The sequence below is a fragment of the Sander vitreus genome, chromosome 10 (genome assembly GCF_031162955.1).
Source record: "Sander vitreus isolate 19-12246 chromosome 10, sanVit1, whole genome shotgun sequence".
Taxonomy (NCBI): domain Eukaryota; kingdom Metazoa; phylum Chordata; class Actinopteri; order Perciformes; family Percidae; genus Sander; species Sander vitreus.
This window is the reverse complement of record NC_135864.1, coordinates 32,182,865-32,200,189: the sequence shown is the minus strand read 5'-3', so window position 1 is coordinate 32,200,189 and position 17,325 is coordinate 32,182,865. Positions and strand designations below refer to the sequence as shown.

Below are 17,325 nucleotides of genomic sequence, written 5' to 3'. Positions count from 1 at the left end.
ATCAAAAGCTCACCTTGGATGTAGCATACAATACTGACTCAAGTGACTCACAAAACCCAGATCAGTTTGGTGAGTGACTCAGAATAACCCCAATCATTAAAAGGAATCAAGTTTGCCAGGCCTAATTAGCAGACCTTTGAATGAGACATGAGGGACCCTTATATACCAGCTGACCAAACCAATAAACACACACAGGGGAGGAGAACATGGACAAGAACTTAACTTAGCAGAAGGAAACCCTGATTCCCCCCCCTGTCATCTTTTGGTATGGTCCAAGGCTGGGGCCTCTGCATGAAACCAGGCTCCACCCTTTGTCACATGTTTGGTTCGACCAGGACGAGAACTCAGCAGCCAGGTAACTCAAAAACAAGTTAAACTAAATAGCAAACAAGGTCAACTGTGTGCTAGAAACAGTGTATTGTTTAGGCGCTAATAAAGTAATTCTAAACCAATCAAACTGTTGTTTTTGATGTACTAATATGTGACTGCAACTTAGCTAACTGAACATGTGGTAAAGATGTGGCTGATTGTATTCAACCTTAAACACTCAGTTGTGTGGCTGTGTCCACCACAGTCTCCATATGCTGCTTTTTTTAATTGACTGTATCAACACAAAGAATTACAATACATCCCAAGTGGCACCTACAGCATTTGCTGTGGAAGTCAGTTTTCTCCTGTAACTACAAGATTGTACTTCCCATCATGCTTTAGCGGGCCTGATTCAACAACATGTTCAGACAGATTTTCCATGGCAAAATTTTGGTATTCCAAAATGTTCTCCTCTCAACCGCTGCATGTTTAATGCATGGACCCCCCCCCCCCCCCACCACTGACATGGAGCCAGCTCTGTGAAGAGGATGTGCATTAGCATGGATTCACATGAGAGAGGCATTTGGTTAAACAGACCGCAAAGTATTGCTTTAGTCCCCAAAGTAATTTAACTGGCAGTACAAGCTGTGCTGGAGCATGCGCCCTTGGGTGGGCTATGTAACGTGCTACCATGATACCGTATGTTGACTATTTTTGCATTATTTGCATAATGAATTTGAATGAGTTTTCAGCTGAATTTAATATTGTTACACTACATAGGTTATACAGCAATGTAAGCATCTATTGTAGATAGTAATGTACTAATGTTCTTGAATTATATGCAGTGAACATTTTACTGCAATCAGGCTTTGTATGGGGTGGAAATAAAGTCCTGCATTGTGTGTGGGTATAATCATGGGAGCTGGTTCGCTGATCAAATTATATATACAAATACAAGACAACTGTTATAGACAAGGAGCAGTCTATAACAGTTAAAGCTGCTGTTTGTAGCCTAGAAATCTAGACCACCCTAGCGGCAGCAAATGTTATTTGCAGCCAGGGTCGTCTAGTAACTCTCCGTTGGCTTGCAAGCTGGAAAAACCAAACTCTAGTCAGGCCAATCATATCGTGTATAAAGTTGGTGGGCGGGCTTAACATAATGACGGCAGAGTTGCGACAGTTCCGCGTGAATTCCCTGCTACTTGAAAACAAAGAAGATGGCTGCTGCTGCTGCTGGGAACAGCGGTCTTTGGATTCGGCTTTGGCCGCGACTCTGGAAGACTTGGAGTTCAGCTTTTCTTTGAGAAAAGAACAAAGAACGGCACTGAAGTCATTCTTAAAAAAGGAAGATGTGTTCAGAGTTTTGCCGACCGGATACGGCAAAAGTTTAATCCATCAACTCTGCTTGGTTGTAGCGCTATCCTATTGCGTGCAGAGGGAATTTGAAAGACAACCGTTTATCCCGCCCCTCGGATTGAGCCCTGCCAATGGTGAGTTCCCAGACCCAACATCTGGATGTGGGACTGGCTTGTCAGGCTATGCTGTTCTTGAATTACTGAAGAAAATTCAGTCTGGGCTTGGATTGCCTCCACACAGCTATCACCAGAGTTTAGGCTAGACTTTAGGCTAGAGTCTAGGCCAGGAATGGCTGCCGACAGGTCTCGCCTCTGAAGTGATAAGCAAACGCATATTTAAGTGAGAAGCAACGTGTACTGTATGTTGTTGTTTTTTCTTGGAAACCCCCCTAACACAGAGGTAGGTAAGTTTGCATAGGTATTTGATGCCTGTTATTTCTTGTCTACCAGATTAGGCAGATATGCTCCCATAGCTCAATTTACAGTGACTAGTGCAGTGCCAGTTTGGAACGGGACGATTGCTTGGCCTTCTGTATTGCTGCCTTTAGCTTTCTCCAGAACCGTTGTACCCCGAAATAACTTACAGAAGGCAACTGTTTACTACTGACTTACTGTGTACTTCTACTTCAGAGGAAACCATTTTATTGCCACGTTTACCTGACAGAAAAATGTTATTGGTTATTCACAAAATATCACAACTGAAATATGATGCGTTATTATTCATTAAACTATCCAGCATTGAATTAGAGACGAAAGCTCCATGTTGAACAGATGTTGAGTAAATGTAAGTATATCGTGCTGATAATTCCTCTCTTTCACGCGTCACTTTAAGTAAACATTTGAATGCAGGGCTTTTACTGTTCAATATCAATAGTGTTACTATTAATAGTTGATATTTTTACATCAGAGTACTTCTTCTACCCCTGCCAACGCCAGTTAGAGAGAGGCTGAAAAGCAAAGCAAGACACTGTTTGCCTGGGGCCCCAAATCATCATATTATATTAAACATTTCAGTTAATCTAGTCTCGCCAAAACGAATAATTTTAGTCAAACTGATTTCTTATTATCTGATTAAAAACACTGTGCCTACCGACAACGTTAAACTCAATTCATAACTGTCATTAGCAGTTTAGATAACAGACAGTCAACTGTCCTGCTGTTATTACAGACGTAAGTGTGAACTAATTACAGACATTTGCCTCATTAATGGACTCATTGTGGTGTGCTGTTGCAGTATGAAACTGCCAATTAGATTAATTTACTTATAAATCAATGGTGCGGATGCGCAGTCCCGGATGGTTGCAGTTACTCAGAGTCCTCGATGCGTGGTTCAGCTGTACCTATCCGACCCATTATGAGAGACTAAAATATGTGTTAATCAGCCACCCGAACCGAGCACAGAGACGGACTCGTCCAGCGCCAGCGGTGTGTGTGTGTGTGTGTGTGTGTGTGTGTGTTTGAGAGAGACCGAGAGGGAAAGGAAAGGTGGAAGGCAAAGAAAATCGTTTTTATTTTTTTTAAAACTACATTTAAGTTTTGTCTTTTTTGTCAATGATATTGCATGTTGATATCGCCACAGTCAACGTTTAATGATGGCGTTTAATGATGGCCGTCTCGTCATTATTATCGTAACGGAAACACTGCAGCAGAGTTCATTTCCAAACAGGCTTAGTGGATTGACGGTTATAAAGTAACGAAAAAAGAATGGATTTAATTAGCGTTAAAGCAACACCAAATATTCTTTTGTACCTTTAAAATAATGTTTCCAAAATCGTTTCAGTGGTTCATCAACTCGTAACAGGGTGAACGGCACTTCTGCATTGGCTTTGCGGCCCTCTATCGGCTATAACCACACTATGCAAGTTTGCCAGATCGGGTAGCGGATCTGTAGTTCGAATGAGACATATGACGGCGGTAATGGACAATTCCGCTTCCAACCTGTAGGGGGACCGAAGAGGAAAAGTGCTTTGGTGTTATAAGTTAGTATGGCAAACTCACACAATTGAGTTGCAAATGCAGAGTGATGACACCGTTCGTGCTCGTTGAAGGAAGGGAAGAAGAGTTTGGTTGTAAAGTTACTCCATCCTAAATCGCTTAGTTTTATTTTCAATTCATTAATATGGATGAGTCACGTTTGGGGTGGCAGCCCTAGTTTATTCACACAATAGTATGTCGAACAATAGTACACAGTGGCATCCATGTTTACTTCTGTATGTCAGCGCGCGATGTCTTTCACGCATGCGGGACAGATTCACAGACAGAGATTCCGGCCTTTTTATTAGTTAAATGTTGCACTGCCAGGACTAAGGGTTTCATTTTATTCTGCTATGAGGTGGTTCACATTGTGTAATAACATCCTTCAAATAACATATGTTAACTCATCAGAGGGAACTACTCAGATGGACCAGCTATGGAAGAAGAGTCTGACTCCTCCTATGTATTAACATGCTGCCGTCCTGAAACTTTTCAACAGTCAGCCATCCACATTTTTATACGACTTCCATATTTACAACTTGGCACAGAGGAGCCGAGTATGGCACTGTTGCTATGGTGACTGTTCTGTCTGTTGACCCGGCTGCCCAGCAGACTTATAGTTGGCGCTCACACACACACACACACACACACACACATGCACAGCACAGCACATTCTGTCACCATGTTGGCATGTCGCCCATGTTTTCCTAGTTTTTCTGCCTGGCTGTCTTTCTCTCACACTCTTTCACACTCTCTCACACACATAGGCACACATGTAAACACAAACAGAGAAGGGCTTTTCCCATAAATGGGAAACAAGATGCTTGAGACTGTACATTTTAACACTGTAGCATTATATTCCAGCTAAGGACAAGGTGGAAGTGACTGATGCTCATATAAAGACCCTCCCCCTCTCTATTTGCATCTGTCACATGGAGGGATGTGTGTCATTGTAACCCGCTTTTTCATGCCTGTGGATATAATGACCCAGATGAGAACTACACACACATACTGACACGTTTTCCCACACACGCACACACGCACAAGTGCTGACATGTCGTGTCTCCCTCTTCTTCAGTTGTAATGAATGCTGATGAGGTAGTCAAGGGAATCACTGGAGTCCAACACAAAGCCAAGCAGCTAAATGATGATGTCCCTACTGAAGGTAGGAATGATGTTTTTTACCGAATCTGTTACGACCAGAGAAAAATAAATGTTGTGGAGCAAGGCCATTATGTTATTGATGATGGCCCAGTGCTAAAATGTCTGCTGCACTCCCTTTCCCATATGTAAAAACAAAACAAAAACAGAATACACTTTTGTTCCCTTTTTTTAAATGGTGGCAACAATATCAACCTTGAACAGTTGTCTCATTTTTTAAAAGGCACCTGTGACCTTGTAGCCTAGCATCTGTAGGTATGCATTTAACAACTTGACAACCATCTACTGTTAGCATGGAAGAAGTAGTTTGACATGCATCTTATTCACTATCCTTCTGGGAGTTTGATGAGAAGATCGATACCACTCTCATGTCTGTACATTACGCACTGAGCTAAAGCCAGGAGGTGATTAGCTTAGCATAATAACTGGAAGCAGGGGGAAACGGATGCCCTAGTTCTCTAAGAAATATGCCTGCCCACCTCAAAAGCTCACAAAATATTTTTTTATTTTACCTTTATTTTTACAGGCAAGTCATTAAGAACAGGTTCTTATTTACAATGGTGGCCTGACAAGTGGCATAGCCACTTAGGGAAAGGGAAGGAGGGCTAGACTGCTAGACTTAGAGGCTAAACTTATATCTTGTTTGTTTAATCCAACAGTAATGTAAAAATGCCAATTTTTGGTTTGAGGGAAGTTACATTTTGTAACTATTTCTTGGGAAACAATGGATGTGCGGACGGACAAAGGGTTGTACACAAGAGGCAACATCCAGGCCTGAAACGTGAAGCCAATGTGAAAGTGCCTTAAACCTGCATTCTATTTCATTTTCAGCTGGGGGAGACTCCACTGGCACCAAAAAGAAGATAGATAGATAGTGAGCGAGTGAGTGAGTGCACTGGGGAAATTTGTTTTCACAGTCAGTACATAAGTCCCTTTCCATAGAAGTCTATGGGAAGATGACCCTACTTCACGCTTGATTTATTACCACAGTAAAGATTTTCCTAACGAGTTTATGCTCTCAATCGTTAGTTTTAAGAATTCTTCAATACAACATGATGTCCATTTTGTAATTTAGGGTCCCATTTATTTTAAAATGGACGAAATTGCAGGGCATGCTTTGGGACGTGGCTACACACCGACCTGTCAATCATGACAGAGGCTTGGCAATGCTAACCATGGCCCTGTGTACATTAGAGTAGCAGTGAACTTGTTTTTGGGGTGCTGTCCATGTTTTTATCTGAAACTTTGACCCTCTCACTCTGTTTTCACTTCTTCAAAGTTGATGGAAACATTTTGGTTGCCTTTGGTTGGTTTAGTTCAGTGTTCGGTAGCACCTTGTCAACCAAAGCTAGCTAGCTAGCGTTAGTGGTTCGACTGCTCATGACTGTTTTCTAAGATGGTGGACGAATGTAAACACGAACGCTACTGTCTTTATAATCTATCTTTTTAATAAACTGTCTGTACACTTACAAAGTTCTCAATGCTTCGGTTTACATGTAGGGACCCTCATTATGCTACCGTTTAAGTGTGGTGCTATTTTGAGCCTTGTTTGTGGTAGAAAATAGTGATTTACCCTCTACCCTGAAAGCTAGCGTTACAAGCTAATCACCGGCTTTGCGGTAGCTTGTTAAAAGCTAGAGACACATTCGATTAGCATGAAAACAGATCTCAGAGAACGGTCGACTCGGTACACATATGTTATTAACCCCTAGGTTCATTTTACGCCGGAATTTTCCTTTAATGTACCTATGAGAATGGTATCAGTCTTCTCATCTCACTCTCAGAAAGAGTGGAAACAACCTGTAAACACAATACGGATGACGTACGTTTATAAAGTTGATATGGGAAACGTGTTAAACAGTTGTCCGTTTACACATCCAGCAGTTACAGAGTATTACTCTGGAGTCGTGTTTCTTGTCACCTGGTAAATATAAATCCTATATGAATGAACTTGGAGACAAATAAACACCTTCTCCATTCCCTCTAAATATCTCTGTTAAATATTGCTCCTAATACATAGTATTAGCTGTGAAGCTGTTTTCTGGGGCTCGTTTACTTTCTTTAGATATTGCACAAGTAAACATCTCTTATCATTGCAGCATAACATTCAGAAAATAACTCCTTGAATGTTGTCGTGGGAGGTTTGATTTGTTTTTAGTAAAAGCAGCTTGTAAAGACTCTGAAGCAACACACACACACACACACACACACACACACACCATATCAAATTTCAGAGACGCACACATGCTTTTTACACTCCGAAGCACATTCAGCTGTGACGTCCTCTGATCAAAATCAAAAACCCACTCCATGCGTACACACATTCTGCAGTGTGTGTGTGTGTGTGTGTGTGTGTGTTGTTTATGTTGTCTATGTGCCCGTTATGCTTCCTGCTTGTGTGTGTGCCCCAGCTGTCTCACAGAGCTCCCTGCTGTTTGGCCTGCCGTGGCAGACGGAGCCAACGCTGTAAACTCTGTGGATCGATGCTCGTTTGGAGGATTTCTGTATTTAATTCCACCTCAGTCAGCAGCACTTCATCCCTCTCTCCGAGTGTGTGCGTGTGTGTATGTGTGCACACTTGGGTGCGTGATTGTGTGCTTGTGCGTGCACATTTGTATCTCTATCTTCAAATTGAGTTGTCTGTGTGAGCATGTGCAGAGGAATTCTGCAGGAGGCCTTGGTGTGTGGCTGCTAACATCTATGTGTGCATTTCTGTCGCCCACACACACACACACACACACACACACACACACACACACACACACACACACACACACAAAGAGGTAAGAGTCTTGCAGCAGAGGCTAAAGACACACACCATCAGTTGAGCACCTCCCCCTTGCTTTGATTATACTCACAACGCTATTACTTGAGCACACCAACATCAGCATATTGATTTATCTTCCACACTACCTGCTTTCATTTAATATGCTAACACACACAGTCTTCATGCCAGCACATCTTGTGATTGCACATTAGAACGCACACACACACACACACACACACACACACACACACTCATACTTTCTGACACCACAGCCGCGCACATTAACACACTTATGTGCACCATCACAGGAGACCACCCACCCCTACAAACCAAAACGCAAGCTGTTAGCTTTTCTCCTCACCAGTTACCTCCCCCTTCCCTCCCCTCACCTCCCTCCCATTGTCACATCAGGGATTTCCAGTGTCCCCAACACGTTGCAGCCACCACGGCCCTGCAGATGTCACTTAGCTGCAGACCCACCTCTTCATTTCTGCATCCATCCATCCCTCCACCTCTCCTGTGACACAGAGGAGGGACAGAACTGTGTGTGTGTGTGTGTGTGTGTGTGTGTGTGTGTGTGTGTGTGTGTGTGTGTGTGTGTGTGTGTGTGTGTGTCTACGTCTGTCTACAGAGGGGGAAGGGAGCCGGGCAGGTTAATGAATTAGTCATTAGGATTGATGTTGCGTCTGCAGTGGGTTTCCCCCAAACTGTTTCCATCGCTCTGTCTCTCTCTCTCTCTCCGGTCATCTGTGCATCCTCTGAACTCTCTTTGTCATCTTCAACCCTGTGCTCTTCCCCCCCTTGTCTCTTCCCTCTTCATACCCCCCCACCCCCCCCACCTGCCTCACTTTGGGCCTCGCCCATCTAACCTTCTCCTCCCCTTGTCTTCAAACACAAACCCAGCTCTTTTGTTTTTGTCCACGTCCTCACTCTTGCTTTCTGCGTCTCTCTTCTTAATTTCCTTTTTTCTCTCTTCTTCTCTCCATACCTCTTTTCAGCCACTCCCCTCTTCTTCGGTCTCCTTCTAATGTGCTATTGATCACTGGAGATCACTGGATTGGAGGCTAAAGTTCTCAATCCATGCAGACGTTACATTAAAGCTTGGCACGGCTCTGCATTATAAGGGCCGTATCCAAGATCCCTTAAGAAAACATCGTAAAATGTTGGCAGCAGACAATGCATAGCCATATGTGTGATTGTATAGTGCTGCTGTGCTTTTGTTTATGACCCCGAGGTGCACCAGTAAGTGGGTACTCTCAAAGCACTGTACTGTATCTTTGAAAGACAATACAAATGGTTTGCACTGCGCTCTTGGCTTGATTTCTGTGCTAGTTTTACACGTGGTAGATGAATGAGAGAGCTTGTTGAAAGGGAATGACAAATGGGTTGTGGGCATTTTGCAGGTACAGTGGAAAAAATGTCCTCTGTCAAGGGCAGAGTGAACACAGGCTAATTTCTAGTATACTAGTGCAGTGCCCATTCAAAATGTGCCTGTTGGAAACTGGCTGATGGCTTGGCCTCCGGTGTTGTTGTTTGCAGCTTTCCCCAGAACTATTGTTCCCCAAAATAACTCACAGAACGCCCTCATAGCTCAAAGCACTTAATATGCAACTCTACCGTATACTACTTACTTCCTTACTTCGTACTTCTACGTTAGAGGAAAACACTGTACTACATTTACCTGACAGAAAAAGGTTACTGGTTATGTTGTATGTATGTATGTATATATGTATGCGACTTTGGGGTGAGTATTACATTTTGTACAGTCTTATACCTCAACAGTTTTATGACAAACAGACTTTCTTGACTTGCCAAATTATCTTTTGGATTGACGAACATCATATGTTTAATTAATGGTTCAATTCAAACGGGATCAAATCATTATTTGTCTCTCGCCACTGACTACCGTACATATTTTTCCGAAATAAGGTTCCACGGTGGTCCACTGGAAAAGGTGTGACTTTGTGTCTGTATACAGCGGCCGTTTTTTTTTTCTCAACCTTTACTGTGCAGTCGCTTGGTTTTATTCACAGTTTATTAATATTGAACGCAATCCAAACTGCCCCGAATTTGAAACGCCAAGTTCATTGTGTACCCAGCAATACAACCATGAAGTAGATCGGATAAACTACAACTAGACACACACACACACACACACACACACACACACACAGAGATTCTTGCCTTTCTAATTGGATGTTGGCAGATAACATGAACTGCTTGTCCATTATGACTTAACATTTTGTGTTAGATCTTCTGCCATCGGCATGATCACAGGCTGAGAGCAGACGTCCTCTACTATTTGACAGCACAATCACAGATATTTCAAACCATGCCTTGTTTATTACTGTCTTTCTGTCTACCTAATACTTGGTGGGGGAAAATCAGACTCCCAATCCATTCCCCAGCTTGACAAAGTAAGTATGTTTTTCAGAAAATGGCAGCAAAAAGTAAAAGCCCTTCTTTGCCGTCTTTGTTCTCCAGGCCACATAACTTAAGATTGTCTTCTTTAAAGTGGTTTAATTGGTGGTATTTCTCTTTTGGATAGGCTGTAATTATAGTCCCGCCCAGTAGTGGAAGAAGTATTCAGGTCCTTTACTTACTGTAAGTAAAAGTACTAATACTGTAAAAATACTCTGTTACAAATAAAAGTCCTGCATTGTTGTTACTAAGTAGAAGTATGTAAGTATCATCAGGAAAATTAAGTACTCAATGCAGAAAAATCCTCCCATTTTAGAAACTGGAAACAAACAGTCCTGTGTTCAATCCATAGACTGTTAATATTAATGGACAACTCATCCGGTTCGGCGAAGTTCTGCAAACGCGGAACTGCTTTAAACCTGCATTCTATCTGAATTCCAGCAGGGGGAGACATGTGCGGTTGCAAAAGGAGGTCGGTTTCTGTAGAAGTCTATGAGAAAGTGAGACACTTCTCACTTGATTTATTACCTCAGTAAACATTTTCATAATGAGTTTATGGTCTCAATCACTAGTTTTAAGTCTTCTGCAACACAGAATGATGTTCATTTTTTGAATTATGGTCTCGTTGATTTTAAAATCTGCGATAAAGCAGGTAACGTGGAGTGTAACCAGCGTTGATGGCTCCTCCTTCACTCCTCCCTCTTGTCTAAAATCGTCACATCCTCAACCAGGATGGCTGCGCCCGTAACGGCAAACTCGACGACTCATAGCAGATCTCCACAAACCAATGGGTGACATCACACATGTTCTGTCCATTAATATACAGTCTATAGTTCAATTGGCTTATCTTTCAACTGTACTTGTAGGCCTTTATATTTTTGGGTAGTTTAATTTATAATAAAACATCTTATTAAGCTACATGTGTCTTGTGTGCAAACATCCTAATGTGTAAAGTAACTAGTAACTAAAGCTGTCAGATGAATGTAGTGGAGTAAAAAGTACAATATTTCTCTCTGAAATGTAGCAGAGTAGAAGTAGAAAGTGGCATGAAGACTCAAATAGAAGTACCTCAAATTTGTACTTAAGTACAGTACTTGAGGCACCACCACTGGTCCCGCCACAAAGGAAGAAGTATTTGCACCTTTAGAAAAGAGGAACTGACAGATCAGCGAAAACTACTGTAGATACCACAAGTATGTGGTGTACCCCACTACCCACCCAGAGCATGCTGGAATAGGTTATAGCTATTGCACGACCCCGCGCCGTTGGTATTAATACTGAATGGATTGAAACTTTGTTTTCTGAAATAGTGACATTGTTGGAAAATTGCTAATGCTATCTTGGCTAACAGTAATTGCAGTAAAATAAACAGTAATCCTAGAAGACTAACCTTACAGGCTAACAATAACCAGCAGGTTAAAGGTCAGGGCCATATTGCTGTTACAATAAAACTGAATTACAACATACTCAAATGTAACAGAAACTGATTTTATGGACACTGTCATGCCAAGTAAATCTTGAGTTCTCCATCATTTTTGAGGATTAAATTACACAATTTGAGCACTATAGTCTCAGTTGCAATGACTTACTTCGAATTGACCTAAATTGTTTGGACATCATTATCTTTTAATAGATTTGTTTTATTGAGTAGCATATCTAACAATCTATAAGAGCATGCTATTGACAGTTTCATGGGTCGTGTTTTTCCCTTGCAGACATCAAATTCCTATCTAAACCAAACTACAGCATGACCAATGCTACATCCTGGATATGACAGCTGCAGGACTTTGGACCTTGGATAGGATTTTTTGACTGTCTGTAAATCATCAGCATGATCTGTTTTTTCTGGTCAATTCCCAAACTTTCCCCCCAATAACATGTGTTCTCAATGGTAGTGCCTGGTGAAAAAAAAGAAGAAAAAAAAAGAAGCCAAGTCAAATAACCCATTCTTCTGAGGACATCCTGGAATCAAAAGTCTTTGGGCATCACTGGACCTCAGTCTGGGAACCACTTTTTTTACTCTGCATCCAGATCCTCTAAAGTTAAAGCTTAACCTATTTTAATGGTATTTCAATACATTCTTGGTCTGGGCAGTCATATCAGTCAGGTCCGAGTCGAGAAGGACTTGTGTCAACAAAACTGTCGGTGCTAATCTTCACTGCAGGCTACAGTGTCTGATATCAACAGGCCCTGGAGACACGTCCCGTTCACACCGCGCGTAACCACGGGAGAGTGATGGTGCTCCCGAGAAGTCCGAGGAGCGGAATTACAATTTCTCAGCTGCCATTCAAACAGGCTCCACAGAGAGGAGGAGACGAGGAGGACGCCTCCGTACATCCACCCATTCATCAATCCGCTCAGTAATCGCTCTCCGCCGCTTGGACCTCCCGAGAGCCCCTATACCAGCCTGCGCGGAGGCGCGAGACAGCACCACGAGCTTCGGCGGCAGCGGCCGTGAACAACGTTTCGCACGCGCATACCGGTGAGAGGGGGGCAGCTGGGAAGGACGTTCGGCGTGGAGAGAGAGAGAGAAAAAGAGCCCGTCTGTCAGTGTTATTCCCCGGCGTGGATGTAGAGAGACAGAGGGAGAGAGGACCACCGCAAAACTCTCCTTCTCAGCCTCTGACTGAACGCATTTTACTGGTGAGTGAAGAAACCATACTACGCTAAAGGACATGTTTAAAGTGTTATCATTTTTAAGCTAGTAGGGCTGTGTTAGCGCTAAAAAAAAATATCTCTGTTTGACCGGCACTTATAACGTAGCCCATGCTTAGATATCATGTATTTTAGTGTATGAGCGAGACGAGCATTTCTCATGGAGACTGCGTTGAGGTTTCGTGTCCTGTTTTTTTTTGTGTGTGACCAAAAATGCACACACTGAAGCCTGCAGCCTACTCAGGCTTTAGGACAGCAGTGTTTGTGGAGCTAATAGAGGCTGAAAGATATGTGCACCGTGCGGGCCGTGGGATTTTATGGAGGTGTGTGTTTTTCTCTCTCTCTCTCTCTCTCTCTCTCTCTCTCTCTCTCTCTCTCTCTCTCTCCCCCGAGAGGAGGAAAAGAAAAGCTTTTCCTTTCCGTTTTAAGGAGGACAAGTCGATCTTGAAACGCGACCAAGGTCTATTTTGGAGGAAAAGAAAGACACCGGCCTCAATTGAGCTTGAACCGTGTCTCCTAGCCATCCTGTTGTCATGGTTACTGGCTCGAGGAGGCTGGGAGAACATGGCTGTCTCGCGCCGTGCTCTCTCACTCTCTCCCTCTCTCTTACACACACACACACACACACACACACACACACACACACACACACACACACACACACACACACACACACACACACACACACACAGGCACGCAGCGCAGGGAAAGAGACAGGGGAGAGACAATAAGCCTTGTCTATCTGCCGTTTGTTTATGTCTTTAAGTGTATTGGTAGACACTTTGGGAAAAGAACCAGGCACCATTGTAACCTCATTATACATTTTAAATCGTATCCTATAATTCCATGCACATTTTAAAGGTAATTGTAAGCCCCCATATGAATTTTATATATTTTTTTATATAACAGATGAGATAAAAACATCATAAAGAACCATAAGATCTATAGAAGATAAGTCCAATTCAGTCTAGAATATTATAGAAATATAATGATTTTTGGCAGTGTAGGACAGAGCTTCTGTGCTAGACTTATCTTTGCCTCTACGGGATGTGGGTGGCTTCTTTAAAACAGGTGTTTGATAGCATCTTATTTCCCATCCCCAAAGCAAAGTCACTATTATCTTAATTATAGACATTTACATGTCTAGTCTAGATCCACTGTTATTCATCCCCCCCAATACAACTGTGGGCTCTCACAGGCAAAAGTGCAGCTCTCTTCAGTGTAATCATCTTGAACTCAAGGTGTCAGACATCCAGACGCACCAGCAGCAGCTCCCGACCAAACTGGTTGCCTCTTCCTCTCCTCCACACTCCCTCTCGTGTTGTCCTTCTCTTTGTTTATTCCCTGTAATTACTTTATTGACACTATGGTTGATCAGAAACCATTTTTTTTTTTTAAGTAGCCTATTATTTGGATTGCAATTATGTGAAACACATTAATCATACAGTGTATTACACTAAGACTGACATTCCAAAATGAGAAAGAGAACATGCAGTTTTGCAAATAATTCGTGTGTGTGTGTGTGTGTGTGTGTGTGTAATAAAGAGTGAATTTGCATGACAAAATGGAAATGGAAAACATGATTAATCACCACATGTACTGTGAGCATGTATTTAGATGTAAGCGTTTAGAGTGACAAAATGCGAGTAGACGGTTGACCTTGACAGCATAGAAGTGACATATATTGGGGTGATTTGAGAGGCTGGCTGACTGCTACGCTCCAGTAGGCTGGTGTGGCTAGTTGGAGGCCTTGTGGTCATATTGGTGTGACTTGTAGACAGGCAGGCAGGCTAGGACAACACCCGGGACTACTTCCAACTCCATGTTTTCCTGCCTTCCTGTCCCAGGCTAACGGCCAGGAAATGATTTTTCTTCCTCTCTGTCTGCATCTGTGCTTGTAACACAACAGCATTTTTGAAAGGTGACTCTATCTCTGCACTGTGTGTGTGTGTGTGTGTGTGTGTGTGTGTGTGTGTGTGTGTGTGTGTGTGTGTGTGTGTGTGTGTGTGTGTGTGTGTGTGTGTGTGTGTGTGTGTGCGCGCTGCAGCAGTGCCAATGCTGCACCCAGCCTGTATATTATGAACAGGGTCAGTGGGTCATTTATAGTATGAGACTGCAGTGTTAGACAGATGAAGAGAGGGGGAGGGAAGTCCTTAGTATTCAGATCTGATTAGCATCCATCAGTATTCAGCTGATAGCTTCATGAATTAATTTTGATTACCAATTAGCTCTTTATAGAATTATTAAGAGGGTTGTCTTGGTGGGTGCGTTTGAAAGCTATTTGTTTTCTCTCTGATTTCTCCTGTGTTTCTCTGCTGTTAATTTTCTAATTAAAAGCTAAGAGTGCAGAAATATACATAAAATATGTAACATTTACTAGTGGTTTTGTATGTGCGTGGGCTACTTATTTAATGTGTGACATCATTTTAGAAGATGAGATAACCAACTCTTTTTCAATGACTGCAGTGAAGCACCAACACTGTGCCCTTCACACCTTTTGCCAATACTGTGCTGGTGCTTTTCAGTAAGAAACCCTCACGGTGGCACACAGCTGAAATAAAAGAACTGCACACATGTTTTTTTTGTTTAATATGCATGCCGGCAGCACTACAAACGTAATGAGGTCAGACAAGTTCTAAGTGGTCAAATGGCTGCCTGTTCCACCACTTAAACTCTGTGAAGGTGGCGCAGTGATGCGCAGCACGAGTGTCTGCAGGCAGAGTAGTGTTTAAAAATAATTATATATATATATATATATATATATATATACAGTATATATATTATAATTCATCAGCAAAACAGAGCTATAAAAAGATAGATGGATAGATAGAGAAATGGCTGGAGCTAGGGCTGCTCGATTATGGAAAAAAATATAATCACGATTATTTCGGTCAATATTGAAATCACGATTACTCGTTGACTTCTGGAAAGATGTTGCAATTATTGAACTTAAAAAACAGTGGAAAAAGTTAAATAAATCAGCAGTAAAAAAACACAACTGTGAAATTTGCCTTAATACTCTTCCTATTTAAACTTTGTTTTTATTTTAAGTAAAAAAATGACTCAAACTGATTAATCGATTATCAAAATAGTTGGCGATTAATTTAATAGTTGACAACTAATCGATTCATCGTTGCACCTCTAATTGCACAGCCCTAGCTGGACCCCAATATTTGACTATTCTGATATTCCTTCGTTGGGTAGGTTTTTTTGGATTTTCAACTTTGGGATTTGAATATTCATTTTCTTCCCCCACCTACAATACTGTAATAACAGAATCCTCAGAAAATTAAACAATGAAAAGATCTCAAAAAACATGCATGCACGCTGAAATTGACCATGGTGTTTTGTAGCGATTAAGCCGCTAGCTAAATTTCCATTTATACATAATTTATACAGTGCTATGCTGTCCATTTCAGAACAGTGAAATGTCGAGTTATAACCTACCAGTCTACTGTATGAAGAGAACTGTATGTTATTAGGAACAACCCTAATAGATAGATAGATAGATAGATTGCAGAACACAAGTTGCTATAATGTAATGTTGAGGCTGTAATTTAAGCTCTTCATATTGCAAGTCATATATTGTGTCAGAAAACCTGCAACATGATTTTCCTCGCTATTGTGTAGCTCTGTCATTCGTTAAACTCTCAGGGAATCCTGGGTAATCCTCTCCTGCGCCATGTTACATCCAGTCACTGCCAATAACATCTGGCCATGGTGCAGCTCCACTTGAATCGGAAAGGCAAAAATCACATTTTCTGGGATTTGGGGTGTTATTTTGTGTCTCTGGTGCTTCCACACGCATACACACTTGGGAAAACAAACATCCATGCTGTTTTGAGTGGGATACGGTTTCTGAATGTGTCCTGCCTTCAGTCTCCGGGTGAGCTTTTTACATCACTAGCCGAAACGAGGTGGCTAACCGTAGCATGCTAGCTCGTTCTGAATGGCAAAACACTGCTACAACACACACTAGTTTACCATAATCTACAAAAGAACTACTTCCATGTCCCTGTTCTACAGGTATTCCACGCAAAATTGGAATTGCGCCATCGTTTAGAAGAAGTCTCCTAGCTAATCCTGCCTTGTACTACTGAAGTTGGAGAAACAAACAGCTAGCTAGCTGATGTGATCTTACCTAGCTACTGAGCATGTGCGACTGCCAACAAAGATGTTACAGCAGTGAGATGTCTCACTCTGTAGCTAAAATAGAGACCTGAACACAGGGTGAAAAGAGGAGCTGCAGCAATGTGCAGTACAACAAAAATATGGTGTTTTTTGAAAATTAAATCATATAAACCTATTCGGATATAACCTCTAAATACAATTATGAATCCTGAAAATGAGCATAATATGGCCACTTTAAGTGCCCTACTTAAAGGCACAAAAGTATCCAGTTATTATATTTTTCTGCATTTAATGCTTGAAGGAGAACCTATTTTACATACAGTATAAAAGTCATGTGACTAATGGAGAGCACTACTTGGCATGTTGTATAATGTCTTCTGTGACACTGGAAGAGCTTTGTCAAGTTTAAAAAAAACGACCCTGATGATGTCACACAGATTTTCAAAAGAAAGCCAGTAATACAAAGTTTAAATTAGTTTATTTGTTTACTGTTCACATAATGCAAAAATACAAAATATTTCTGTTTTTAATTTTATTTCCCTAATGTATGTA

At 41.8% G+C, this 17,325-nt stretch overlaps 1 protein-coding gene across 1 annotated transcript in view; it reads left to right on the top strand.

The window, feature by feature from the left end:
- The first annotated feature begins 316 nt into the window (after window positions 1–316).
- Window positions 317–17,325, top strand: part of psd2 (pleckstrin and Sec7 domain containing 2) — a 52,652-nt gene continuing 35,643 nt past the window's right edge. The window contains exons 1-3 of the mRNA XM_078261163.1: window positions 317–355; window positions 4,717–4,803; window positions 11,703–12,630. The gene's annotated coding sequence lies outside the window, so the exon portion shown is untranslated. The remainder of the gene's footprint in view (window positions 356–4,716; window positions 4,804–11,702; window positions 12,631–17,325) is intronic.